The sequence below is a fragment of the Myotis brandtii genome, unplaced genomic scaffold (assembly GCF_000412655.1).
Source record: "Myotis brandtii unplaced genomic scaffold, ASM41265v1 scaffold48, whole genome shotgun sequence".
Classification (NCBI taxonomy): Eukaryota; Metazoa; Chordata; class Mammalia; order Chiroptera; family Vespertilionidae; genus Myotis; species Myotis brandtii.
Genome location: NW_005368341.1, coordinates 2552400 through 2564850, shown reverse-complemented (window position 1 = coordinate 2564850; position 12451 = coordinate 2552400). Strand labels below are relative to the sequence as shown.

At 38.5% G+C, this 12451-nt stretch overlaps 1 protein-coding gene and 1 long non-coding RNA gene across 13 annotated transcripts in view; one reads left to right on the top strand and one right to left on the bottom strand.

The window, feature by feature from the left end:
• The window catches only part of UMAD1 (UBAP1-MVB12-associated (UMA) domain containing 1), a 187547-nt gene that overhangs the window by 148634 nt on the left and 26462 nt on the right, over positions 1–12451 (top strand). The gene's annotated exons all lie outside the window — the stretch shown is intronic.
• LOC106727775 overlaps positions 1–12451 on the bottom strand; it is a 33959-nt gene that overhangs the window by 3031 nt on the left and 18477 nt on the right. Inside the window, exons 4-5 of the long non-coding RNA XR_001364024.1 lie at positions 4072–4223; positions 324–405 (exon numbers count right to left, since the gene is read on the bottom strand). This is a non-coding gene — a long non-coding RNA (uncharacterized LOC106727775). The remainder of the gene's footprint in view (positions 1–323; positions 406–4071; positions 4224–12451) is intronic.

Here is a 12451-nt window from a genome sequence, read left to right as displayed (position 1 = left end):
AGTAGGCATTCTTAAAAACTTAGTTCTATATTCCAGTATCTCATTCTCTCTCTTTCCCCACTTTCTTTCTTTTGTAAGATGTGTGTCTGTCTTTTATTGCTCTGGGTGATCAGTAACTTTGAGCCAACTTTGAAGTGTAGAAACAGTCATACTGATTCTTAGTTCCAGCATATTTGGTTTCTGTTTTCCTTGTCCCTGACTTTCTCTATTCTTCTATTGGATATTGCTTCAAAACCCTGGTAGGAAGAGCTTTGGTAGGGTTTGGGTGATGATGAGGAAATGCATAGACCTGCGTCTGTGAAAGCAGGCACTGTCTTGCTCACCTTGGTGTTCCAGCATGTGTCTTCATGGAAAAGGGAATTGAATCGAGGGAGCATTTTCATCTCTCCACATCTTTATAAATATCTGCATAGAGAATTTATCATCAGTTCTGATAAATAAGAAAATCATCCAAACATTTCTGGTGTGGATACGAGAACATTTGCTTTAATTATTAAAAATAAATAAATCAGTCTTTGAAACGTGTATTTTTTTGTTGTTAGAAATGAACCCTCATATTTCATTCTTAAAGAAGGTATTAAGGTTACACGAGTACTAATGACATAGTACGTGTGTATTTATAAGGAATTTATTTGTGTTAAGTTAGCTATTCTGGGCTGGTATAAATTGGATGCTCCTGACTGGCGATTTGAATTGAGGTAACATTACTTTTACTACATTTCAGTCCCTTACCTCGTGCCCTATGTCCTCTTCTCAGAGCTGCTGTAGCCAGAACATCCCAAGCACCCATCTCTTACAGAGACTTCTTCTTCTTACATATTTTTGAAAGAACCAATCATTGGGGATGCATTTTGTGTAAGTCAAGGCCTGAGCTGTTGAAATGGAGGCAGGTTCTGGGAAGAGTGGTTGGTTTTGCTAGGGTTGTAGTGACCTGTACTTTTTTAAAATGATCTGAAATATTTGATCATAAAATTAAACCAAGGACCAAAATGTTCTACTTGTTAGCGCCATCCTTGATGCACTGTATGTTTCTTTGAATGAAAGAAGTCAAGGTAGTCTCTGAATCCCAGGCCAGTTTTGACTCTTTGGAAATTTTGATGACTGAGTTTTGCATTGGTTTTAGGCTCATTTTCGCTGATTCCGTGAACCAGACTCCCCACTGAACCTCCCTGGTGACCGGGGCCAGTGTACAGAGCTGGGGGCTGGGAGCTTCAGTTCCCTCAGTGGCTTTCCACAGTTACCTAACTTGCCTGTATTTCCTCATTGACACCGTTGGGATAATCGCTTTTCATACCGTGTAGGAGTATTGTGAGATTAATTAATGTTTGTGAAGTGTTTTTAGGATCACGATGAAAGGTATTTATTAATTTGTAAGCATGTGGTATTATTATAATTATTAGTAGTAATAGGGATGGTTGTTTAATGCAAATTGTCATCTAAGTGGAGTGTCATATTTTCAAAGGACAGTCTCTTTCTTTGTGGCCAGATGTGGATACAATTAACCCTTTACCCTTTATTTTGAAGATACAATTAGCCAATTGTATGTGCAATTAGATGTGTGTGCAGTTTTGCCAGAACAACTAATTACAGCCTTGGTGAAAGTCCCTTTGAAAACGCTGGCCCTTTGAATCTGGACTGGCCCTGTCTCTGTAATAAGCAATTTGTGCTGAACATGTTTGGGGGCCATGGAGTCTCCTGAATATTGAAGAACTGCTTTTGCAGTTACTGGAAGATTTTACTTTTTTGAAGCCATAGCTTTGTATTTTTGCCATCAAGCCTAAAAAAGCCTTTCACATAGTTCTGGTTTCAAAGGTTTTATTGATTTTTCTTAATCTTGACATTCAGCTGAAAGATTTTCCACAGACTGCATTTTGTGAAACAGGTTTTTCTTTTGTAATTTTTTTCTTCTCCCTTGAAAACTCCATTTCCTTTCTGTCTCTGATCCAAACATATCATCTCATGTTCCCCTTAGTCAATAGTGAGTAAGGAACAGATTAGCACTGATCCTCCCTTCCCAGATATGGCCCCATGACACCATTTTACAGGGGACTTTTAATCACCATAATGTAAACTCTATTTATACAGAAGAGTAGGAAGAACACTGAAGAGGCCGGGAAGATACGGTTATATCCGTTTGTCTCCACTGATATCCTGTTATGAAGTGAAAGGGAAATGTTCATGGCTTTTAATGGTCAAGTTTAAAAACAGCCTGGTTTAAGACATCTCCACTCTTTAACACTCCGGGGCACTGATAATCCCTGAACTTGACTTTGTGTGAGGCACCATCCCTCCACCATGGGCGACTGCGAGATGAGCAAAGCACACTTGTCACCTTCTAGGAGCTTGGAATACGTGTTGAAGATAAGAAAGGGGCTCAGGTCTGCAGGCTGCATTCAGTACTGTGCACACTGGGTGAGGATAACAGGATCAGGGGCAACAGCTGGAGCTTCTTATGAGCCCCACTGGAGACAGGACCAGAAGGATAGGTCAACTTTTGATAGACAAGAGGGAACGTTTCTGTGTGAGTCAAGGCCTGAGCTTCTGAAACAGAGGCAGGTTCTGGGAAGAGTGGTTTTGCTAGAGTTGGAGTGACCTTGAAAAGGAAGTGCCAGGAGATAAGACTGGAAAGGCAGCTTGGAGCCACACTGTGGAGGGCTCTGACACGCAGGTGGAAGAGTGCAACATGAAGCCAGTACAGGGTTTTGAAAGCATGATATGACGGGAGCCAGGCTTTAAAATGAAGCCGGCCCCAGCATGGCAATCAAGTGCAGTGGGGACAGACCAGAGCTGTTTCTGGCCTGTTAGCATTGGGAGTGAGAGTTCTTATACACATGAGGCATCCTGCGGAGTTAGTATTTTTGATATTGGCACTGTCCTGATATAGAGGTGAAGGACAGGAAGGAGCTGGGTCAAGGTGACTGGGAAGATAGAGAGATGTACTTTTTACTGAAATAGGGATGTCCAGGGAGGGGGCAGGTGTAAGAGAACTAACTGTTGGGAATTACCATCTCATGGCATGTTCATGTGCCTAGACCAGTGGTTCTCAACCTTCTGGCCCTTTAAATACAGTTCCTCATGTTGTGACCCAACCATAAAATTATTTTTGTTGCTACTTCATAACTGTAATGTTGCTACTGTTATGAATCGTAATGTAAATATCTGATATGCAGGATGGTCTTAGTCGACCCCTGTGAAAGGGTCGTTTGACCGCCAAAGGGGTCGCGACCCACAGGTTGAGAACCGCTGGTCTAGACAAAGAACACCAGATAGATTGATTCTGTAAGTCCAATGTAATGTTTCCAATAAGAGGAGTGGAAAAGAATTACATCTTCTCTCAACAACATCAACTTACATTGCAGGGACATATGAAACAATATAAAGAGAAAGCTTGAAGGAATTAAATACCTTTCTTGGAGCCTGTTAATCTTTACAGTATGGAAAACTAATTGGAAAGGTATACATATATGCTGACTGTCCAAAACACAGCTCTTAGAAGTATCTTTGTAATTACTTTTTCAAGTTTCTATTTGAAACAGTTGAAATGAAGAAGCCAGAGCAAAACGGTGTTTGCCTATCTCATCATAGGAAAGTCTGTTCTCCATCTCCTTCTGTCAAACATTGGTTTCCAAGGAGATTCTATGGATAATTTATCATGCCATCAGCCTCAAGAATGTGGAGCTCTACCCAAGTGTCCCTAGATAACCTGATATGATTCTGTCATCTGTAAATTTCCTATCCTCTTTCCAGCCTGTACCATATGTGTCAATAATTTATTGTTGAACAATAAATCCCATGAGTCAGGGTGATATTACCAATTATTAAACCTTCATTTGTAAAATGAAAAGTCTGTAATCTGTGTGGTAATGCTTTATGCACATAATTTCAGTTGCGTTTTTCCTCAAGTAATGAAACATTGTGGGAAGACCATACGCTTTGGAATAATACCTAGTTATCTTTCCTGTAAAATGCAAATATTGAAAATATATCCAGTTGTTCATGCCGAATCTTTGGAGTTATGCTGGCTCCTCTTGTCTCTCATACCTACATCCAATTGATCAGCAAATTCTATACCTTCAGATACATCCAGAATCCATCACTTCTTGCCTCTTTCACTGTCATCCAGGTCTAAGCAACCATTTCTCGTTCTTGGATTCCTGTAGTAGCTTCCTAACTCTCTCCTCCATTGTTGCTGCTCAGCAGTGTCAATGTAACAGTGTCCAAACCTGTAGAGAAATTTTATAAAAATGTATTAGAGCCAAACAAAGGGTACACCTGGAAGCAAGATCTCAACAGACTGAGAAAAATGCTTCCTAGAATAGCAGTCTGCAGCATCCTTAATGCATTTGGAATTGAGGAGGGAGTTGTAAGGAAGGCAGAAGAAACAAAGGCAGGGTTTGTATTACAGGATAGTTAACAACAGTATGTGCTCTCCAGAGGGTGGTTTTGCTTGAGGGGTCTGAAAAGAAGCATTCCAAAGGTGTATGAAACTAGGTGCACAGAAACAATGGACAGGGCTTGTCTGGGGCATGGCTACCCACCATGTGAGGATAGCTTCCATAGAGCCCCCTTTTCGTTCACAGTAGTCTATTCTCAACTATGCAAAGGACACAGAAATTGTTTTTCAAACACAAGGCAGATCACTTTCAAGTTCAAGTCAAACCTCAAGGCCCTACTCAGTCTGGTCTCCCCATAGCCTTGTCTGTCATACTCGCATTTCTGTTCACTGTTCCACCCTCACTGCTTCCTGCCTCAGAGCCTTTGTATTGGTTGTCCTGGCCGGGAACACCCTCCCCTCATCTCCTACAGGTGACCATCTTCTCAGGAAAGCCTCTCCTGACTAACTTTATTTAAGACTGTGTCTCCATCTCTACTTTCTGCTTATTTCTTCATAGTGCCTATCACCATCTACTGCTATACAATATATTTCACCCAATTTTGTTGTATGTCCTTCCAAGTGCTTACAGCAATGCCTGGCAATAGTGGAAGTGCTCAGGAAGTATCTGTTAAATGAATGAATGAACACAGCCATACTTTTAGGCACTGATTATCAAATGCAATTACATATCCGAACAATACCTATTTGCTCAGTAAACATTACCTTCATTCTTTCTCCTTTGTTTCTCAAGGCATAGCATATAGGCAATGCACACGGCATTCTGAAATCACATTTAGCAGTTTTGTGCAGGAAAGTTACCATTATTTAACATGTGGCTATAGAACTGTAATGTGCTGGTGCCTTCTGAAAGCATTCTTCCGTTTTTCTGGCCACTCATTCAGGCTTAGGAGATCTTCCTGTAATTTGCCTGTTTGAGGTTGTATTACTTAGAAGGTATTAGATAACTCTGACATTCACAAAAAATGTTAGACCAGACTTAGTAATGTTTTCCAGATACTTAAACTTAACATTTTTTTACATCTAAATTTATATCTATTCCAATTTTTTATTTCAGTTCCTCGAATTAGTTTTCTAGTAGCTTTTAAGCAAAAAAGCTTGTCAAAGGTTTTTTCCCAATGGAATCTAGTAAGTACTTTTTAGTAATGATTATTTTCTGACTAAACAATATATGCCTACATAGAAAATACTTCGTTGGGTACAAAGTTATTTTTATGCATATAAAATACATACATATACATTCAAGAGAGTAAATTATTAGAAGTATATTAGTCACTCATCTTCATTGTAATTCTGTAATTTCTGCCTGTATTTCTTTTTAAAAAAATATATTTTATTGATTTTTTACAGAGAGGAAGGGAGAGAGATAGAGAGTTAGAAACATTGATGAGAGAGAAACATCGATCAGCTGCCTCCTGCACACTCCCTACTGGGTATATGCCCGCAACCAAGGTACATGCCCTTGACCGGAATCGAACCTGGGACCCCTTGGTCCGCAGGCCAACGCTCTATCCACTGAGCCAAACCGGTTAGGGCAGTTTTGTGACTTTTAAATTTCATTATGGATTTTGTCTTATCAACAACAAAAATATCTTCTCTATATTTTAAAAGTATTTTGCTGTTATTTTCAAATAATATTTTTATTGTAATCTCTGCTTTCTTCTTGCTTACTTTTATATTTAATCTGTCTTTGAGATTTGTAGTATTCATTTATTTATTCATATTTCACTGATTGATATGACACATATTTATTGAGCTCCGATATTACAGGTATGAATAAGACAATAAACAAATGCAGTAATTCTACTAGTGATAAGTACCATGAAGAAAATAAATTAGAATTGTGCACTAGCATAACAGGTAGCATGATAAGATAAAATTCTTATCTTTTAGCTAATGAAGGAGATTATTTGTCCTTCAACAAGGATTAAAACACATTTATTGAAATCTCTGATCTGTGTGATCTTATATCATTATCTTATGTTTTCAGAGGATTTGCTACCTTTTAGTAATTTGTATTCTTTCATTCCTATGGATAATATCTTGTGTGTTTTTTTATTTTTATCCAGTGATATGGAAGATGATGTTTTAATTCCATAAGTGGTTATTTTTAACATTTTTAATTGTCTAAAGTTTTACATATGTCTCCTTTTTTCTCGTTTGACCTCCCCCCCCCCACCGCCCCAGTGTCTGTGTCCATTGGTTATGCTAATATGTATGCGTACAAGTCCTTTGGTTGATCTCTAACCCCCTCTTCCCCCCGGACTTCCCCTGCCATTTATCTCTGGATCTGTTTTTGTTCATCAGTTTATGTTGATCATTATATCCCACATATGAGTGAGATCATGTGATATTTATCTTTCTCTGACTGGCTTATTTCGCTTAGCATAATGCTCTCCAGTTCCATCCATGCTGTTGCAAATAGTAAAAAGTTCCTTCTTTTTTACAGCAGCATAGTATTCCATTGTGTAGATATACCACAGTTTTTTAATCCATTCATCTGCTGATGGGCACTTAGGCTGTTTCCAAATCTTAGCTATTGTAAATTGTGCTGCTATGAACGTAGGGATGCATATATCCTTTCTGATTGGTGTTTCTGGTTTCTTGGGATATAGTCCTAGAAGTGGGATTACTGGGTCAAAAGGGAGTTCCATTTTTAACTTTTTGAGGAAACTCCATACTGTTCTCCACAGTGGCTGCACCAGTCTGCATTCCCACCAGCAGTGCACAAGTGTTCCTTTTTCTCCACCTCCTCGCCAGCTCTTGTCATTTGTTGATTTGTTGATAGCCATTCTGACATGTGTGAGATGGTACCTCATTGTTGTTTTGATTTTCATCTCTCGGATGATTAGTGACTTTGAGCATGTTTTCATATGTCTCTTGGCTTTCTGTATGTCCTCTTTTGAAAAGTGTCTATTTAGGTCCTTTGCCCATTTTTTGATTGAATTGTTTATCTTCCTTTTGTTAAGTTGTATGAGTTCCCTGTAAATGTTGGAGATTAAACCCTTATAAGAGATAACATTGGCAAATATGTTCTCCCATGCAGTGGGCTTTCTTGTTTTGTTTATGGTTTCTTTTGATGTGCAGAAGCTTTTTATTTTGATGTAGTCCCATTTGTTTATTTTCTCCTTAGTCTCCATTGCCCTAGGAGCTGTGTTGGTAAAGATATTCCTATGACATATTTCTGCAATTTTGCTGCCTATGGAGTCTTATAGGTATTTTTAACATTCTTAAACTATATTTTGCTTAACTGTCAAATCCAAGACTTATATCTTTTATTTTTCTCTTTGTAATATGTAATCCTCCACACTCCTTTTTTTTTTAAATATATTTTATTGATTTTTTACAGAGAGGAAGGGAGAGAGATAGATAGTTAGAAACATCGATGAGAGAGAAACATCGATCAGCTGCCTCCTGCACACCTCCCACTGGGGATGTGCCCGCAACCCAGGTACATGCCCTTGACCGGAATCGAACCTGGGACCTTTCAGTCCGCAGGCCGACGCTCTATCCACTGAGCCAAACCGGTTTCGGCCTCCACACCACACTCCTTCTTACTTACTGTCATTATTATTATAATCTTAAGGATTAGATTTAATTAATTATATTAAGTAACTATTCTTAATCTGGTTTCATATCCACAATTACATTCATTTACCTCTATATTTAACTGTCTTTAAGGCTTACCATCAATCTTCACACAATAATTTTATCTTCCTAAATTTCTTAATTTTCATGTTAAACATATTTGCATAAATATTTTTAAAATGGCTTGGATATATTTTTAAGTTCTTACATATTAAAACTGGGTTTCTGTTATCTTTTACATATGAAATTACACACATATATATATATGTATGAATATTGCTCAGCCATAAAAAAGGAGGAAATCCTGCCATTTTCAACAACAGGGATGAACCCTGAGTGAGTGAAGTTAATTCAAAGAGAAGGTATAACCTCACTCATATGTGAAATCTAAAAAAAAAAAAAAAGATAAAAACGGAACTCATGGACACAAGAATAGACTGAGGGTTGTTAGGGGGTGGGGAAAATGGGGAGATGCCAGCCAAAGGTACAAACTTCCAGTTACAAGGTGAACAAGTTCTGGGGATCTAATGTACAGTATGGCGACTAAAGCTAACACTACTGTATCACATGCTTGAAGGTTGCCAGGAGAGAAGACCTTAAATTTTCTCAACACACTCACACAAAGCTAACTATGTGAGGTGACTGAGATGTAAGTAACCTTATTATGATTGTTTCACAGTACATGTGCATACCAAATCATCATGTTGTACACCTTAAACGTACACAATTATATGTTAATTATAATTCGGTAAAGCTAGGGAGTAAGGGAAAGGATTGGAAGGTTACAGAGTAAACGTCACAGTTACCAGAAATGTTCTAACCTTAAACTGAGTGGCGAAATACAGGTGCCTGTTGTGTTTTATTCTTTTTGCTATATTAAAACTGGTTTTCTGTTATCTTTTACATATGAAGTTATACATACATATATGTATACATATATTACACACATATATATGTATATTCTATATGTATATACATATATATGTATATTAATATCTCCTCATTGTTTAAGCAATAAAATAAAATACACAGTGGGGATGGGGTAAGAAGACATCAGGATGGACACTTTTTTGAGGAATTTTACTATACAAAGAACAAAGCAATACAGTAATAGGAGGAGGCAGATATGGATTAAAAGGTTTTAAAAATAACAGATGTTATACCCTGTTGGATGCTAATAGGAGTTATCTAGTAGAGGAGATAGAAGGGGTAATTCCAAGAACAAAGTACTTGAGAAGTGATACAATGTACAAATGAATGGCTTGGCCTTTGAGAGAGAGTTCATCTAATTTAATGGGAGTGGGACAAAGTATATGGTTCAGTTGCAAGGAGATTGGTAGATTTGTTGGCGGGAAGTTGAAGATGATTACTAAATAGTTTTGTGTGCACCTTTTACTCTCACCTTCCAAAGAAAGTGTTATTAATCGGGGTAAATAGTACTATTTAAAGCTAATATGTTCTTGTAGGTACTTCAGTGAATCCTCAAGTTGTGGTGTCCCTAAAGAATTCAATGAATCCCACTAGGTGTAAACTATCAGCATAACATAAAAAATCTTTTGTGTTATTGCATACAAAGCCATGTTTTCATGTAGATTCACTGGATCTCTGGGAAGGCAGGCAGGCAAACATCTCAGAAAAGATAATGTCAAAGAAAGAATTGGGAAGTGTTCCAATCTGGAACATTCTGTATTAGTTCTATTCTGATTTGAAGAAGAATGAGATATGTCTCTCTACAAATCCAAGCGGATTTTAGTCTCCTATAAAGAGACATAACCCCTTCTGTTTTGTTCCCAATCCTCCCTGTTCTCCATGATAGTTCTTGCCAGCTTGTATTTTAAATGAATAAAAGCTAATTTAAAAACCTATCATCCAATACAGGAAGGCATACATTTTTTCTCCGTGGCTCTATAGGAAACAAAAATGATGATGATAGGGTTTGAGAATGATGCTTGTTAGTAACTAACGTAATTTCTGTGTAGTGTCTCGGTTGGGTACATTAGGTAAGCAAAGGCAGTAAACTAAAGTTTATGTTTTATAAACCAGCATCTTCTAAATGCCTTTAACTGTGTTTCTGTCCTCATTTCACATTGAGATGCCCAACTATTCACTTACTAGGGGCATGATGCATGAGCTGTATGGGCTCCAGGTCTGCCTCTGTATAATGAGGGTCTCTCCCTCTCCCTTCGTCCCTCTCTCATTCACAGGGGCGTTATTAAAAGCAAGTGAGGTTCTGGATGTGGAAATACTTTGTAAATTAGAAATTGCTGCATGTAATGGTTTTTGTTATTGTGATTGCTTCATTTCTAATCTAAAAGTGAAAGATCTTAACTTATTTTAATAAACATAATCAAGCCCTAGACAGGTGTAAAACTGATCTAGCATTACCAATATGAGCATAAGAACTTAGGACATGTATAACTTTTAATTGTGGCCCATCAGTAACTTAGAATGATTTATTAATGTCTAAAAATGTAGTATTATATTTTCTGATAACCTGTGGGCATTTTCCTGGTGGTGATGAATGAAATATAACAAGGCAAATGTTTCACAAAAAAGAAAGTTCACTACCTGAAGAAAGCTGTTCTTACCCTAGGGAAAAGTAGAGTACATCTCTTACTCAATACATCTTCTTCAGAAATCTTGGTCTCTGGAGGTCCATTGTTGTGTCTGGTAGCCTTTCCTGAGAAAATACTTTTTCCCCATTGAACAAATATTTCCTAAGCACCTGTTCTATACCAGGCCTGGTGGCAAAATGTAATGATGAACAGGACAGACATGGGCCATGCCTCCCAGAGCTCTGTCTGTCCTGTGACAGTGAAAGTGGATGCCAAGGGCCATCACTGGCAAGTGGAGACTCTTGCCATTTCTTAGATATGATTCTGTTTCTGATGTCCTGCAGAAACTTAAGCATTGATATAGTGAATCTATTTTGCAGAAACTAAAGCCTTGTCACTTTTAGGAGGAAAAACACAGCCATTGTGAGCCCCCTGCTTTTAAAGTCAAGCACTGGGCCCTAGCCGGTTTGGCTCAGGGGATAGAATGTTGGCCTGTGAACTGAAGGGTCCCAGGTTCGATTCCGGTCAAGGGCACATACCTCAGTTGCAGGCTTCTCCCCGGCCCTGGCCCTGGCCAGGGCATGTGCAGGAGGCAACCAATGATGTGTTTCTCTCACATCGATGTTTCTCTCTGTCTTTCCCTCTCTCTTCCACTCTCTCTAAAAAAAAAAATAAAGTTGAACACTGGATTGCAAAATCTGTAAAAAGTCAATTGCTTTTGGCATGCAGGTCCCTGTCAGGGCCCATGCTTGTCTCTGCTTGAGATTCACTGCCCAGGTGAACCTTTTTCTTGGCCCAATCAATTGCTCATTTGGTGCTTCTAGAACTAAAATGATTGCTAAAGACAGATTCTTCTGAAAGGAATGGTAAACCTTTATTTTAAAATGAAGATGTTCAGAACTTCTGATTGTGTCTAGAGCTTTCCATACATCTGTTTCTTTTAACCAGTCTCTGCATGGATTGGCAATGAGGAATACTGTTCTTGTTTTCACACACACAGGAAACAAATGAAAGGACATCAAGTAAACTGCCTATAGTTGTGGGATATAATATTAATATGTTTTGTGCTGTAAATTTGAATTGAGTTCAGACCTATTCATGAATATGAAACTCGTAGGCTGGAGACCAGTAGAGCCTTCATGAGAAAAGACCTAATAAGAGGGTCGCTGTATTTTCTGCAATGGGCGATTCCTTACCACCTGGAGATTCTGAGATAAAATTCTCTCCACCTAGGAAGAAAGTCCTAGCTTTGGAGCCAGACTGACCTACATTACAATCCCACTTCCACAGTTGCCTCAAGTGACTTTACTTGAACATAGAATAGGCCACAAGCTCAATAATGCCCATTCAATAATTTTCCCCCAAACCCTTCCATGCCAGTCTTACTCTTTCTCCTCTCAAGGTGCAGCTGGAGATTTGAATTTCTTGTATCACTTACGGCCTGATTATTTTAAAGTGGCTTGCCTAACTGTGCTTCTGTCAATAACTTCTAATGTGTTTTGTTAACACCTCTTCTAAGAGGAGCCCAGGTGGAGTATCCAGGAGTGACTGCTGGTGTTAATTCCTCCCCGGCATCACCCTGTCACTGAGCTGTCATTAATTGATGTTCAGGTCACAATGACAGCCTTTCTGTTGGTGTGACTTCACCCAGCATGTGATTATCTGGATTTTTAAAAATCTCTTTTCCATTTTAGTTCAGGCTATAAGATTGCAAGGCTGAATAGTAAGTAGGTAAATCTTTTTTAGGAATCTACCCTCCACAGGTTTCTGATCCCTGCTCCCCAAGGTCATGTAAAATGCAAGTGGCTCAACCAATAGGATGAACTCAAACTCGCATCAAGTGTAAGGACCCTTTAATTTACTATTTATAGCCCATATAAATATGCTTCTAAAAAGATTTTCAGTTTGCACTAAG